The sequence below is a fragment of the Petaurus breviceps genome, unplaced genomic scaffold (genome assembly GCF_028583685.1).
Source record: "Petaurus breviceps papuanus isolate PSGF00001 unplaced genomic scaffold, PetGlider_PUasm1.0 90574, whole genome shotgun sequence".
NCBI lineage: Eukaryota > Metazoa > Chordata > Mammalia > Diprotodontia > Petauridae > Petaurus > Petaurus breviceps.
This window is the reverse complement of record NW_027187277.1, coordinates 5,310,434-5,325,950: the sequence shown is the minus strand read 5'-3', so window position 1 is coordinate 5,325,950 and position 15,517 is coordinate 5,310,434.

Here is a 15,517-nt window from a genome sequence, read left to right as displayed (position 1 = left end):
TTTCATGATTAAGGAATAATGTTACCAATGTAAGGGGGATCTTCAGATATTTCACATCTTTCAAAGTTCTGAAGATGGCAGCATTTCAGTGGGGGGAGAGGAGGAGAAAAAACAAGACCCTTAACCCCCTCCCAAACATCAAATTCCCTCTGAAGGAGTCCTTCACCTCCTAACTCAGTCACTTCTCTAATTAAGTGGCTCCTAAGTTGCTTGCTGTTTTAAGATGTCACTGAAAGTGGTGACTGGTTCTTTCAGATAATCACAAGATATTTCCTAAGTGGCATCATGTATCTTCAGCAAACAATCAAAATACTTTATTCAATCAAATTATGTAAAGTCTTATTTCTTCCTTGATTATACTTGTGACTGATTAATCTAGTTCAGCTTTTGGATTTTATGTAATTAACTGGAATGGGGACAGAACATAATACTGTACTCATAAAATTCCTTTTAATCTCAGAAACTTAATAATCCATATCCTCAACGAGAGGAAATATTCAATGTCTTAGTGTGCTCACATGGGAGAGATGGAAGATAAAATTAAAATAAAATTTTATTTTATTATGGACTTCTGGTAGGCAATATAACAGAGTACTAAGAAGACACTTTTGCTCCTCCCTTGCTGACATCTGAAACCCCAGAAAACATGACCACAGGAGAAACCTGGGAATAACTGAGGTAGCAGAAAGATAGGCTACAGCAGTCTTGTATGGTCCACAGGTTAGAGGATTAACTTAAAAGGATCTTGTCACTTTGGTGGAGGGTGAGAAGTATGCAAACACCATCTCAACAAACCAGGAGGAAATCCTGAGTCCCAGAATGGTGTCCCAAGAAAGCACCAATATCAGGACTCCCTGAGTACCTTGGTATAGGCAGGGGAACTGGTAGACAGCAGTTCATAAAACCACCATAAGTACAGGTGAGTAGGCATCCTCCCGTAAGCAAACATCCTAGTGATTAAGTACAATTCCAGTAAGCAGAAGTCCAGGCATCTTATTCTAGGCTGGCAGACATTCTTCAGCAGCCAAACCCCTGTAGCAGCAAGCACCCCAAGCGTCCTCAGGGTGGCTGCTCACACAGGTTCTTGGATCTGCTTTGATAAAGGAAAGCAACTCAAAATGGGTTAACAAGTTTACTTTAATCAGTCAGACATATATCGTTTACCTAGTTCAGGGGAAAAAGGTCAGCACCCCGAACTTCAAAGTACACAGACAGAATTATCAAGACAGAAACAGGTCTAGTAGACAGATTTCAAACTGTCCAACCATTACATCCATACCCAGTCAACATCTGGGTTTCAACATCTGGGTTTTTCAAAGCCGGGGGGGCTCTGGACAACGGCTTCCCAGAATCCAGATCAAATCACAGAACACTTCTCAAAGTGAGCCCCCAAAACAAAGCCTCACATCAGGGCTTATATAGCCTTCTCCTGGCTCAGAGAATGTAACAACCTTATTGACCCACTGGCCAATCAAAAAGTATCTACTGAAAAACAAGCCTCCCACCCCAGGCTTCAGGTGCACTTTAGCCTAGGGGCAGGGAAGATCTTCCAAATTTGCATTCCCATTACAACCCCCCAGTTTTTGTTGATGAAGCTCAGGTAAATAGGCAACATCCAGGAGCAAAAATCACAGCCCCCAACCTAAGAACTTCAGTGCTGCTGAGGCCCAACTCAGCATCACATAAGCTGTCAGACCCCTACAACCTCCAGCTGCCAGGACTTAGGACTACAGCACACAATGCCAGTGACCAGTACCCAAGCACCTAGCACAAGAAACTTGACTCAGTGCCCCCTGTGCTCTCACAGAAGAGCTCGACATTGAAAGGAAGGAAATATGCAAACAAAATGAGAAAAAACAGAAATGGAAAATGAACATAGATTCCCATTATACAGAGAGGGAAGAGCAAGGAAGAAATTCAGAAGATGATAACTTTGTCAATAGACCCACAACTCAAAGCTCAAAGGGGTATATGAATTGATTGCAAACTGATAAAGCCTTCATGTAAGAATTCAAGTAAGATGTGAAAAATCAAGAGGGAAAAGAAAACATGGCAAAAGAAATGACAGGTATGAAAGAGCTGATACCTGGGAAAAGGAAGGACAAAAACTGACTGCAGAAAACAAATCCATAAAAAGTACAATATGCCAAATGAAATTAAAAGTGCAACAAAACAAATGCTTACAAATCAGAATTGGCCAAATGGAAAAGGAGGAACAAAAACTTGCTGAAGAGAAGAGCTACTTAAAAATTGAATTGTAAAAGGAAGTAAAAAAAATTGAAAAAAGAATGTTTTGAAAATTAGAATTGGTCAAGTGAAAGCTAATGACTCTATGAAACTATCAAAAATCTGTCAAACACAAAAGAATGAAAAATATAGGAACATGTAAAATACATCATTGGAAAAAAACTAACATGGAAAAGAAAGAGGAGGGAAAATTTAAATATTATTGGTCCACATGAAAGGCATGATGAAAAAAGGACCTTGAAAACATCTTTCAAGAAATTATCAAGGACAACTGTCCTGAGGTCCTAGAAACAGAGGTTAAAGAGTTCATGGATCACCTACTGAAACAGACACCAAATTCAAAACACCAAAGAATACTGTAGAAAACTTCTAAAATTGTCTGGTCAAAGAGAAAACAGCGGAAGGAGCCAGAAAGATACAATTTAACAATCACAGAAGCACAGTCAGGAGGATTATATACCTTCTTGCAGTATATACATTACAACATTAGAGAGTGTGGAATAAGATATTCCAAAAGGCAGAGGAGCTTGGATTACAATCAAGGATTAACAAACCAGTGAAACTGAGCTTCATCTTTCATGGGAGGAGATGAGCATTCAGCAAAATAGGGGACATTCAAACCCTCATGATGAAAAGACAATTGCTCATCAGAATATCTGAACTTCAAATACAAGATTCAAGGGAGGCAGAAAAAGGTAAGCAGGAGAGAAAAAAGCAGGGGAACCTATTTACATGCATGCAAGGGAAAATGATACTTGTCACTCTTGAGGATTCTATAGATTTTTCAACATGTAAAAGGGATACACATACACAGAGAGTGTGGGCATTGGTTGACTTTGATGGGACATTTTAAGCATCTAATTAAGTGGTGAAAAGGGATTGTATTGTGAGAAGTGGAAAGGAGGCAGCATGAAGGGGCCAATTATATCACAAGAAATGAGCACCTTTTGACTCTTACTCTCATCAGATTTGGCTCAAAGACAAAATAGTATACTTAGATAGGTATAGAAATCTAACTAAATCTGTAGGAAGAAGGAGGGGAAAGGTTAAAGAATTGAAAGGGGTAGAGAGGAGGGAGGGAAGAAGAGGTAAGAGAAAAGTGAAAGAAAAGGGCCCTGATAGAAGGGAGGTCAGAGTGAGAGAGATGGTAGTGAAAAGCCAAACTCTAGTGAGGAAAAAAAGGGACAAAGGAGAGAGAAAAATAAAAACAGGAGAACAAATAGGATGGAGAGAAAAACACAATAATAAATTCACAATAACTGTGAATGTGAATTGGATAAACTCTCCCAGAAACAGAAGTCAATTGCAGAAGATTAAAAACCATAATCCTACAACAAATTGCTTAAAAGACAACATATTTAAAACAAAGGTACTGCACACAATGTTTATAAAGTAACAGACTGCAACACAACATATAATGCTTCAGCTGAAGAAAAGAAAAGTAGGGGTACTAATCCTGATTACAAACAAAGCAAAAGCAAAAATAGAGCTAATTAAAAGAGATAAGAGGGGGTGGCCAGGTAGCACAATGAGTAAGGGCACCGGCTCCAGTGTCAGGATGACCTGGAGATCGAATCCCAGGCTTAGACACTCAGCACCACACCCAGAAATAACTGGCCATGTAACCTTGAGCAAGTTACTTAACCCTGATTGCTTAAAAAAAGACAGAGAGAGAGATAAGGAAAGAAACTATATCTGGCTAAAAGGTACCACAGACAATGAAATAATATCACTACTGAACATACATACTCAAGATGGTATAGCATCTAATTACTTAGAGGAGAAATTAAGGTACTTACAGGAAGAAACAGATAACAAAACTACACTACTAGGGTTCTCCAATCTCCCACTCACAAAATTAGATAAATCTAATCACAAAAATAAATAAGAAAGAAAGAAATAAGATGAATAGAATTTTGGAAATGTTAGATATTGTAAAACTCTAGTGAAAACTGAATGGAGACAAAAAAGATTATACATTTTCCTCAGTGACTTATGGAACCTACACATAAAACTGACCATGTATTAGGACATAAACACCTTACAATCCAATAGAGAAAGGCAGATATTGCAATAAAAAATAATGTGCAATAAAATTCCATCGAAATATACATTTATGGAGGCAGAGCCAAGATGGCAGCATAGAAGCAGGAAATTACATGAGCTCCCCCAACAACCTCCTCAAATACTTATAAAATATGACTCTAAAATTTTAGAGCTACAGAACCCACAAAGTGACGGAGAGAAATAAATATTCCAGTGAAGGAAGCCCAGCAAGCCTACAGGGAGGGTCCATCTCAGCAAGCTGGGAGTAGAGCCCAATAGCCAAGAGCCAACTGGTTTTGGACTCAGGGTGGCCCTGACCAGCAGCTGGTGGAGCAGACTTGGGAGACTGAATCACCAGGAGTGGTGGTGTTTTCCAGACTCCTCAGCCCATAAACCCCAAACAGCAAGTAAATTATCACTTTGGAACTCTGTGGGAAAGAAAGGGCAGGGTCCCAGAGGCTCCATCTAGGTGTGGCTGCCTCCAGAGCTACTGGCCTGCAGGCAGATAGAAAGGAAACCAAATGACCATTCAGTGGGTAATCTCTCTTGCTTTAATCTGCTTGGATCTGGATCACTGACTGGGTTGGAGGTCCTGGGCCAGTGAGGGCTACAGGGAGTGTGTCACCTGAATAGCTGCAGCAGCTTAAAAAAAAACAGCAATTAGGGACAAATACTGGAAGCAGAGTGCTACTGAGGCAGAGAGCTCAAAAGTCAAGTCAAAAGACTAGCCACATGACCAAGCAAAGCAAGCAGAGCAATCAAACTTAGATTCCTTTTTTGGGGACAAATAGGATAAAGCATGGAATAAGAAAAAGACAATGAAGTCAGAACTCCTGCATCAAAAGCTTCGAATAAAAATATGAATTAGTTACAGGCCACAGAGGAGCTCAAGAAGGATTTTGAAAATCAAGTAAGAGAAGTGGAGAAAAAATTGGGAAGAGAAATGAAAATGATGTGAGAAAATCATGAAAAGAGTCAGCAACCTGACTGAAGAAAAATAACACCTTAAAAAATAGACTAACTCAAATAACAAAAGAGGCCCTAAAAGCCAATGAGGAGAAGAATGACTTAAAAAGCCAAATTTGGCAGATGGAAAAGGAATTTCAAAGGCTAAATGAAGAGAAGAATTCCTTCAGAATTATATATTGGAGCAAATTGAAGCAAATGCATGCAGATGTGATGCATGAGAAATCAAGATACTATTAAAGAGATCCAAACAAATGGAAAAAAATAGAAGACAGCATGAAATATCTCATTGGAAAAACCAATGACCTAGAAAATAGACCCAGGAGAGATAATTTCAAAATTATTGGACTACCTGAAAGCCATGATCAAAAAAAGAACCTAGAAATCATCCTTCAAGAAATTCTCAATGAAAGTTGCCCTGTTATTTTAGAACCAGAGGGTAAATAGAAATTGAAAGAAATACAAATTTGAAGTTAATTGGAAAATAAATTATTTCCTCCTAGCAAATAACAAATGATAGAAACAATCAAGAACTTCATGCAAAAGAGTGATAATAATGATACAACATAGGGGCGGCCAGGTGGCTCAGTGAGTAAGAGCACTGGCTCCAGTGTCAGGATGACCTGGGGATCAAATCCGGGCTCGGATACTTAGCACAACACCCAGAAATAACTGGCCATGTAACCTTGAGCAAGTTACTTAACCCCAATTGCTTAAAAAAAAATCTTGAAGGGGCAGCCAGGTGGCTCAGTGAGTAAGAGCACTGGCTCTGGCTCCAGTGTCAGGATGACCTGAGGATTAAATCTGGGCTCAGATACTTAGCACCACACCCAGAAATAACTGGCCATGTAACCTTGAGCAAGTTACTTAACCCTGATTGCTTAAAAAAAAATGCTATCCACCTCCACAAAGAGAACTGATCAACTCTGAGTACAAACTGATCTATAATTTTCATACTTTCTTGATTTTTCTTGCTTATTTTTGAAATATAGCTAATGTAAATATACTTTTTGCATTATTTAATATGTGTGATTGTTATCATGTTGCTTGTGTTCTTAGTAAGTGGTAGAGAGAATGGAAAGGGGGGAGAGAATTTGAAACTCAAAATTTAAAAATAAAAGAATGTTAAAATAAATAATAAAATTTTTAAAAGATTTTTTAAAACACTAAAAAGAGGAGATGAAGATGAAATCTTTGGTATTATAGGGAGCAGTGAACTACTGGAATTTATTGAATAGAGAACTGATTATCACTTTTGTAGCTTAGTGAAGGAAGGATAGATTGGGAAAAGAAGATTGAAGTGGAGAGATCAATTAGGAGACTTTTGAAATAGTTCAGGTAAGAGCTTAGACTAATGATGTTCTAGGAATGGTGAACATATGAGAAATGTGGTGTGGCAACTGATTGTGGATGTGGATATGAGTAAGAGTGAGGAGTCAAAGATAACACTGAATCCAAGAAGGATGTGTGATATAAAGGTATATGAAGAGGGAAGAAGGGAATGGTGCCAGCATAACTATCTTGAGTAGTAGTTCGTTTATATTTTAACTGCCTATGTTGAAGAAGTGGGCTTGGGAGCTTACTGAGCTTCAATCATTAGGTAGGAAGGACTGTTAAGAGTCAAGGATAGGTCAGTTTGTGGTGCCAGAGATTGTCTATCCCTGCAAAGGTCAGCCTTCAAATGGTTCGTCACACACCTTTTGGAATCAGGTCATAATCTCCTTGGACTGATCAGCCTTGAAGCCACTTTGTGGACCATTAAAATAGAGGGTCTAGTTTCCTTTCACTATGTTCAGTTTACTATTGGTATTCGACTCTGTTAGAATTACCAAATACAGGACGTTTTCCATGCAGAAAGACATCAGAAAAAAATAACTCCTCTTTCTATCTCTTGAGGTTTTACTAATAACATGCCTTTCTGGTTGGATGAGAAAAATGTAGATAAGAATCTATATACTAAAATGTGCATTTTAAAAATCTTTATTGCCTCATTTACAGAGATTTGCTTCCTATTTACATCTATGAGCTGTTCATTTAGAACAGGCCAGCATAACATACTACAGTGTGCTGCTTGCAGCCCACCAAAGGATTTGTGGTCCCCTCAAAAAATGTAACAAAATTAAAAAAAAAATTTAATGTCACTGCCCATGCTCCTGTGTGTCACTGCACATGCTATTGTTTTTCATGTGACCCGTTGCAACCAACCATCCTCAGTCTTTCTTAATCTAACCTATCTGGGGCTAGAAGAAGTTTACAAGTCATACATGTCTGATTTAAAACCTTGAGCCCAATCTTCAGAAAAATCCACATATCCCAAGGGTATATGAGTCTAGAAATAGAACCAGTATAAAACAGTCCCCTAAAAGTGTAGGGGCAGAAGCTACACAGGTTGTATGTAGAAAAAGGAGATGGAAAGAGGTTCATAACCATGCATATTCCTCAGTGTAAATAGTCTGTCTCTGAATCATTCCTAATTAATTATAGAAGAGTAATGTGGGAAGGTTCTTTCTGCATTTCTTAAGCATTTATCTTTATCAATCTAATAAATTTTTGTTTAAATTATTTAATTAAATCTCTTTTAATCCTTTAAAAATTTTATCCTCTCAAAACCATAAATATATGAGGAAAGCAGGGATGAGAGGATCATTAAATATGGAATGCCTGTTATTTCATCTGTGCATTCTCTTCTCTTTAATGAGATCTGTAGTCTTTAAGTGAATGACAGAGGGGGGAGGGGCAAGGTTCTGTGTATTTCAGTGGGATGGATGGAATAATAATGTAACAGGAGCTCTAACATGCATAATACTATTGGAAAGTAGCCAGTTTCTAAATTTTTCAATTGATCAACACAGCAGCATGCATTTCTCAAGTGTCTACCAGATGCTACATTTGGCATTGGGAATGCTAATATAAAACTAAAACAGTCTCTACTTTCAAGAAGTTTATATTTCCCAAGATAGTCAACACACGTGCGCGCGCGCACACACACACACACACACACACATAAATTGTGTATGTGTGCATCTGTCTGTGTAGAAGACCAGAGGGACTCAAGGTAACATGGTGGGGAAGGGAAGGAAAGAAATAATTATTTATATAAAGCCTACTATGTGCCAGATACTCTGCTACACATTTTTAACAAATATCTTATTTTGTCCTCGCAACAACCCTGCAATGTAGGTGCTAAAATTATCCCCGTTTCACAGTTGAGAAAACTGAGGTAATAAGACCGTTCAGTGACTTGCCACGTGTGGCACAGCTAGTAGATCTGTGGGAGGATTTGAACTTGTGTACTGCTGATTACAGGCACAATGCTCTTTCCACTGAGACATAAGATATTTCAAAATGGGGTGAAGAGGGAACTCAAAATAGAATATATAGAAAACAATTTTTTTTTCTTCTCTCAGTCTAGCAATAAATGTTCATATTAACTCATCTTAAAGCCTAAATATTTCATGACTTAAGGCATAGGAATAAGTCTGCTACCATATAACAAGCATTATGCATTCTAATAAATAATATATAGATGATTTATAATCATAATAATTAGTAATTATTGTTTTAAATTATTCAAAGAATTATACTTTTTAAAAAATCTCATTTGGTCCTAACAACCCTGTGAAGTAAGTGTTATTACCCACCTCAGTATGAAACTGAAGCTAAAAGCAATTAAGTGACTTGCTGCCCAGATTCACAAAGCTAGTAAGTGTTTGAAGCGGGATTTTAATTCAGGACTTCCTGGTTTCAAATCCAGCATTCTATACACCACCATCTAGTTACCTCAAAGTAAGTTATCTTCAGTATGATTTAGTCTTCAAGCTAGTCAGAGTTCCTTGATAAATGAATATATTTGAACATTTACATTTAATCTCTAAAATTTTCCTCATCCCCTTATTTATTAGTGTTTCTGCCCCTCTCAAATTACCAGTCATAAACTCACAGAGACATATAAACAGGCACACACACACATATCCACACATGCATATTTACTTTTATTAGCTTGTGAGCTCTTTGAAAGCAGGGACTGTTGCCTTCTGCCTTTCTTTGTACACCCAGTCATTAGCACAGTGACTGGTACATCATAGACCATTAATACATTTTTAATGACTGCTATCAAGTTTGTAGAAAGTAGCATATAAGGTCCATTAAGGCAAGGACTGTTTCATTTTTGCCTACAATGTCTATCAGGTAGCATATGGCCTTGTACCGATCAAATACATTCCTTGGATTGGATTGGAATGTATTAGATATGCTACATTTCCTTCAGGACAAATCGACTCTTCCTTGAGTTTTCTATTAGCTATTCAATCTTTCTTCCTTTTGGACACATTTCTCAATCATTTTTTCTGCCATTTTAAATGACAGATAAGCTTATGTTTTATCATTCAAGAATGATGATAAGGGGCGGGCAGGTAGCACAGCGAGTAAGAGCACTGACCTCAGTGTTGGGATGACCTGGGGCTCAAATCCGGGCTCAGATACTTAGCACCACACCCAGAAATAACTGGCCATGTAACCTTGAGCAAGTTACTTAACCCCAATTGCTTTAAAAAAAAAAAAAAGAATGATGATAATTTATTTCTTTGCATCAAGAGGACATGAGAGCAGGGTAAGGTGATATTGCCATATACTTCTTTATTAAAGGATATGAACAAGCTTGTTTTTGTGAAAAGCAGGTGGTAAATGCTTATTTGATGATTAACCTTTCCCTTTTTCCTTATAGTTCTGAAACAACTACATAGCATTCAAAAAATTTCAAGAAAAACAATTACTGAACCAATATTCTGAGTTTCTACTTTAGGGTAAAACTTTCTCCATCAATGATTTTTATCACTACAATTTTTAATATTTTACAAAATCTATGCCAATCACAGTTTTATGCTTTTTTGTAATTTGTAGCTTAAATTCTTTTCAAATTACTGTACCTGAGCTTCTTTTGAAAATTAAAACAAAAAAAATGAGCTTTGTTAAAATATTGGATAATTCATCACCTTATCTGGATCATTCTAATGTCCTAATGATAATAACACAAAAATATACACTTTTAGACAGCATGTGGCAAAATGACAAAAAAAAAATCCCACCATTTAACTTAGGAAAGATGTCTTTAAAACAGAATCCCATTTTTAATGCACCAAGGGAATTCACTATTTCTTTATATTTAAAATAGAATTTTCTTTGAAGTTCTTCATCATCTTGTAATTTGTAAATTTCAGCCCTTGCAGGTGCAAAATTATATGGTTTAGTAACTCTAAGATGAGAGGTAGTATGCCATAGTAAATTGCCCTTGAATCAGGAAAAAAGGGATTCATACCCTGTTTCTCAAAAATACTACCTGTGTGACCCTAGGTCATTTCCCTGACCCACCAGTGGGGTTCTGTAAGACCTTATAAGTCTTCTCTAAGACCTTAACAATCTACATCAATGGAAGAAATACACACACCAGAATTTTCTTACAAACATGAAATCATATATTGATATCACACACACACACAAACATCCACGCAGATGAGCTCACACAAACACACACACACATACACTCATGTGCATGAGCTCACACACACATACATACACACACATACACTCATACACACAAATTATACTAGTGTAATTTCAAATGACTCATTAATGAACTCTGGAGCATGATTTCAGAAAGCAAATAATATGAATGCCTCATAATGAAAACACAATTACCCATATGAACTTCTCACTTTAAGATTGAACCTCAATATAAACTTAATTCATTAAGTAACAGGATAGTAGTATGCAGAGCTGGAAGGATTCCTAGAGATCAATTTGTGTTCTTTAATTCCTTCTTTTTACTAATGAGGAAACTGAGACCCAGGGAGAAAAAGTAAATTGCTCAAAGTCACAGAGATTTGTTTTTTTCCTTTTTGGAGGGGGGAAGGCAGGGCAGTTGGGGTTAAGTGATTTGCCCAAGGTCACACAGCTAGTAAGTGTTAAGTGCCTGAGGCCAGATTTGAACACAGGTCCTCCTGACTCCAGGGCCAGTGTAATTCACTGCAGCATCTAGCCACCCCCAAGACACAGAGATTTTAAGAAACAGAGCTGGGATTTGAATCCAGGTCTTATGAGTATAAATCCAGTGCTCTTTCTATTTAAAACTCCCTAATTTGTTTATTTTGTCATTCAGTCATTCAGTAGAATTTCAAGTACCTATATATTCAGTAGATATTTATTAATAGAGTGACTATGAATTGAAAATTAGAGTGCCAGAACTTGTGAAACTCCAGAGATGAGTAAAACACTGACTGCGCACAAAGAGCTAGGATTCACTTATAGGAATGTCCAGAAAAAATAATAATGATACAAGATGGAATATTATAAATGGCATGAGGGGTCCAAAGTTTTATGAGAATAAGGAAATTTGAGTTTTTCCTAAAAATTGATGTGTAAATTTGGCAATAACTCATAATGTGCCACTGGGGAAGTTGTATGTATAACTTTTTTTTTTTCTCCCCTTTTATTTAACTTTAATCAAATTGACATTTTTGAGCCAACTTATATCCTTCAATATTTGATACAATCTGATTACAAACATGATAATGGGTTCAATAACTTGAATTATAGTCTAATTGATTCAATTTGTCCATTTTTTTCCCTTTTCAGATTTGAGTTATATAAATAAACTGAATGAAGGTTTTGATCTGGACAACATGGGAATTCATTCTGATTGAAAACACATACAATGGTTCTCTAATTTTTTCTTTTTTTCTTTACAGTGGGGAGGGGGAGGTTGGAAGGAGAAAAATAAATACTTGATGAATAGAAATATATTTTAAAAAGCTAATCCAGGTATTTTCTTTGAAGTTCTTCATTCTCTTCTAATTTTATAAGAATGTTGTTCACCTGCTCAGTATTTTAGTTATTAAATTGTAAAGTCATCATGGGAAAAGTCATCTGTAATGAAAACATATTCGAGTCCTTTTGCTAATATTTTCAAAGTATACATTATCTTTTATGTAGACTTCAATTTAAGTCAACAATAATTCAGTTTCAAACTTGAGTAACTGGAAAACTTTATATGAGAGAAAAAAATAAAGAATAAGTGGAAAGGTTGGATTTTAGAACAAGAGTATATGCATACCACTTCCCCAGTGCATATTATAAATTATTGACAGATTAAAACGTGTCTGTTTTTTAAAAAAACTCAAATTTCCTTATTACCATGAAACTCTGTGCCTCTCATGTCACTTATCACATTTAGACAGGATGAGATATGAACTATCCCTAGTTAAATAATAAAGATCATTACCCCATCCCATCACTCATCCTTAAATATATTTCATTCTAGTGTTTTTTTTTAATTACTCCATTCAGCACATGGCACAATGCTAGAAATGTTGGGAAAGAGAGAAATATAGTACTTAATCCCTGTCTTAAAGTCCAGTGGGAAAATAAGATATATGTGCAATCAGGTTATTAGTTTACTGATATGTTTCTATATGGAGCTGACCCTCATATTACATGCTTGATACTGATAGCCTAATAGTAAGTTATTATTTCATCTAAGAAAATAACATGGAAATACTAGGATAAACTTAATTGTATTAGACCTAATGATAGCATGAATCATTCATCAAATGTTGACATTTTAAAAATAATTCAAATATGTTATAAAGAATATACCAATATAGTCCTGAGGAGCGTCCAACAACTTCTCCTGCAACTTTGCAATACATATTGGAGGGAAAAAGTATATTGCCACCTTTTAAAAACTCTGGTTACTATACATTTACAATGTAAATAAATATATGTGGATATACAAATGTGTGTATATAATTTACAGCTTCTATAATGCATTCTTTTTTTTTTGGAGGGCAATTGTGATTAAGTGACTTGCCCAAGGTCACATGGCTAGTTTTTTGTGTTAAGTGTCTGAGGCCAGATTTGAACACAGGTCCTCCTGACTCCAGGGCTGGGGATCTAGTCACTGTGCCACATAGCCACCCCTCTATAGTGCATTCTTTAAAAAAATTATTTATGACAAGTAAATGATATATAAATAGAGATATCAACCACATAAAGAACACAGCTCTGTTTTAAACCCATAAAATCCATTAGTATAGAAATCATTTTAGAGTACATAAATTTTATAAAATAAAGTGCTAAAATCTAGGTTGTCTGAGGAAGTAATATTCATTTGTATCATTATTACTAGGAAGCAGCATTGTGTGTCTGCAACAAGTCATAAGTCCCTAAATTCAAGGGTCACTAGGCTGCCTAGGCAGGAAAAACAAACAAACAAACAACAAAACAGTCCATGAGAGAAAAAGAAATAAGTAAAAGCAAAAAATAAGTGAAAGCCCCTGGTTGATCAGTATTGGTATTGGGTCAGTGAATGACCTCTGTACTTCTGATCTGGGCAAGATAGAGAAACCTGTTCTCAGAAGAAACAACAACAGAACTAACAAACAAAATAACCAAAAATAACCTGTCTAAACTCAAGGTTCTAAAGGACAGAGGGAGGGAAGTTACTTCAGGGGGAGAAAAAAAATCTAATGTACTACTCCTTTACTCATCCCCTCCAAAAAAAATATCGTGTACTTTTAAACTTCCAAATCATGAAGGACGGTACTACTACTCGTGTTTCTAAGAAAATTTATTTTAGATGTGCTCAAGTCCTTATTTTCTTTTGCTAAACTAACCCAATCTGCTACTAAATTTTGTAGTAGTTTTTCCACTTGCTATCCTGTAATTTTTCAGTTTTCTATTTACAAAGCTAGATCCTTAGTAAATTACCCATGCATCTGCAGTATAGAAAAATAGATTCTTCTTTTTGGTAGAATTCTTCCCTTTCTTAATTCTCCCTTGCCATAATTTCTGTGTCATTGATAAAACTAGAGTAATCTATATTACTTTTTCAAAACTCAAGAGTCCCCATTTACACAGAATTTTTCTTTCTTTACCTTTCAGTTTTAAATACTTTAATTCCTTAACATCCTGCTTCCTAATTTTGAATTTTATTCTTTATTTTTTTGGATCCTGAGAGAAATAATATTTCTCTTTTAATTAATAACTAATTATTGTATTGGGATCAAGGTTTTTTTGTTTGCTTATTTTTCCTCCCTTTTTTACTTCATCCAGAAATCAACCAGTGTGAGAATCTTGGGCAAAGAGTAGGCTAAGATCTTATAAGACAGTAAAAAAAATTTCTAAGTTTAGGCCAATGGGTAGATTCCTGCTCTACCCAGACGAAAAGGTATAAAACATGAAGAAATATGCTTGCCAGTGGTGTTCATTACTGTCATGGAAGAGATTCAGTTCTGAGTCCAATTCAAAGAGAAATTTCCTGCAGATTATGAGTTTCTTTAAGTGTTAACTGAATGTGTATGATATTGAGCTGGTTACATTAAATCCCAGAACACTGTAGACTCTTGAGTGAGATCTGTAATCACTGAAAAGAGTTTGGCTTAACTATCCACATAGGAAAAACCAAATAGAATAATTATGACATGCAGTTAGATGGACAACTTAAAGAGTTTGTCCATCAGTATATATAATACATGCATATAAAATACTAGACTCTATAGCCTTGGATATTATGAAAGTTTGTACGGAAGGAGGAAAATCAAATCAAGAAGCATTAGTAAACCTTTTGTATAATGTATAATGGACATCATACTGTTTACCTTCTCAAGGGGCAGGGAGAGAAATTTGGAATTCAAACTTTTAAAAAATGATTCTTAAAATTTTTTTTAATGCAATTGGGAAATATTTAACGAAATAAAATACAAAAAAAAGGACTGCTTCAAAGAACATTATGTAGTATTTAGCAAAAAAAAAAAAAAAAAAGCTTTTTTTTGCTTTTTGGAGGTGGGAAGGCAGGGCAATTGCAAAAAATTTGCCCAAGGTCACAGGGCTAGTGTTAAGTGTCTGTCTGAAATCGGATTTGAACTCAGGTCCTCCTGACTCCAGGGTTGCTTCTCTATTCACTGTGCCAACATAACCCCCCCCAAGCATTTATTAAGCACCTACTACATGCCAAGCAAAATCCAACTTTTAGAAAAATCTTGGAACTCAGTCCTACAGTTTGATTTTGCACGGTATACCGAAGACCCCCTAATTTAGGGAGCAGGCAGTCTAAGAGGTCTTCACGAGACCAAGTTTACAACAGGTGGGAGCTCGAGCGGCGCCAAATCACATATCCCCGCTCCATTTGACGGTGGCACAAGGACACGTGCTGGCCCGGCCTGAGGAGTGTGACGTTAGGGTAGGGGGGCGCCGGCAGAGGAAG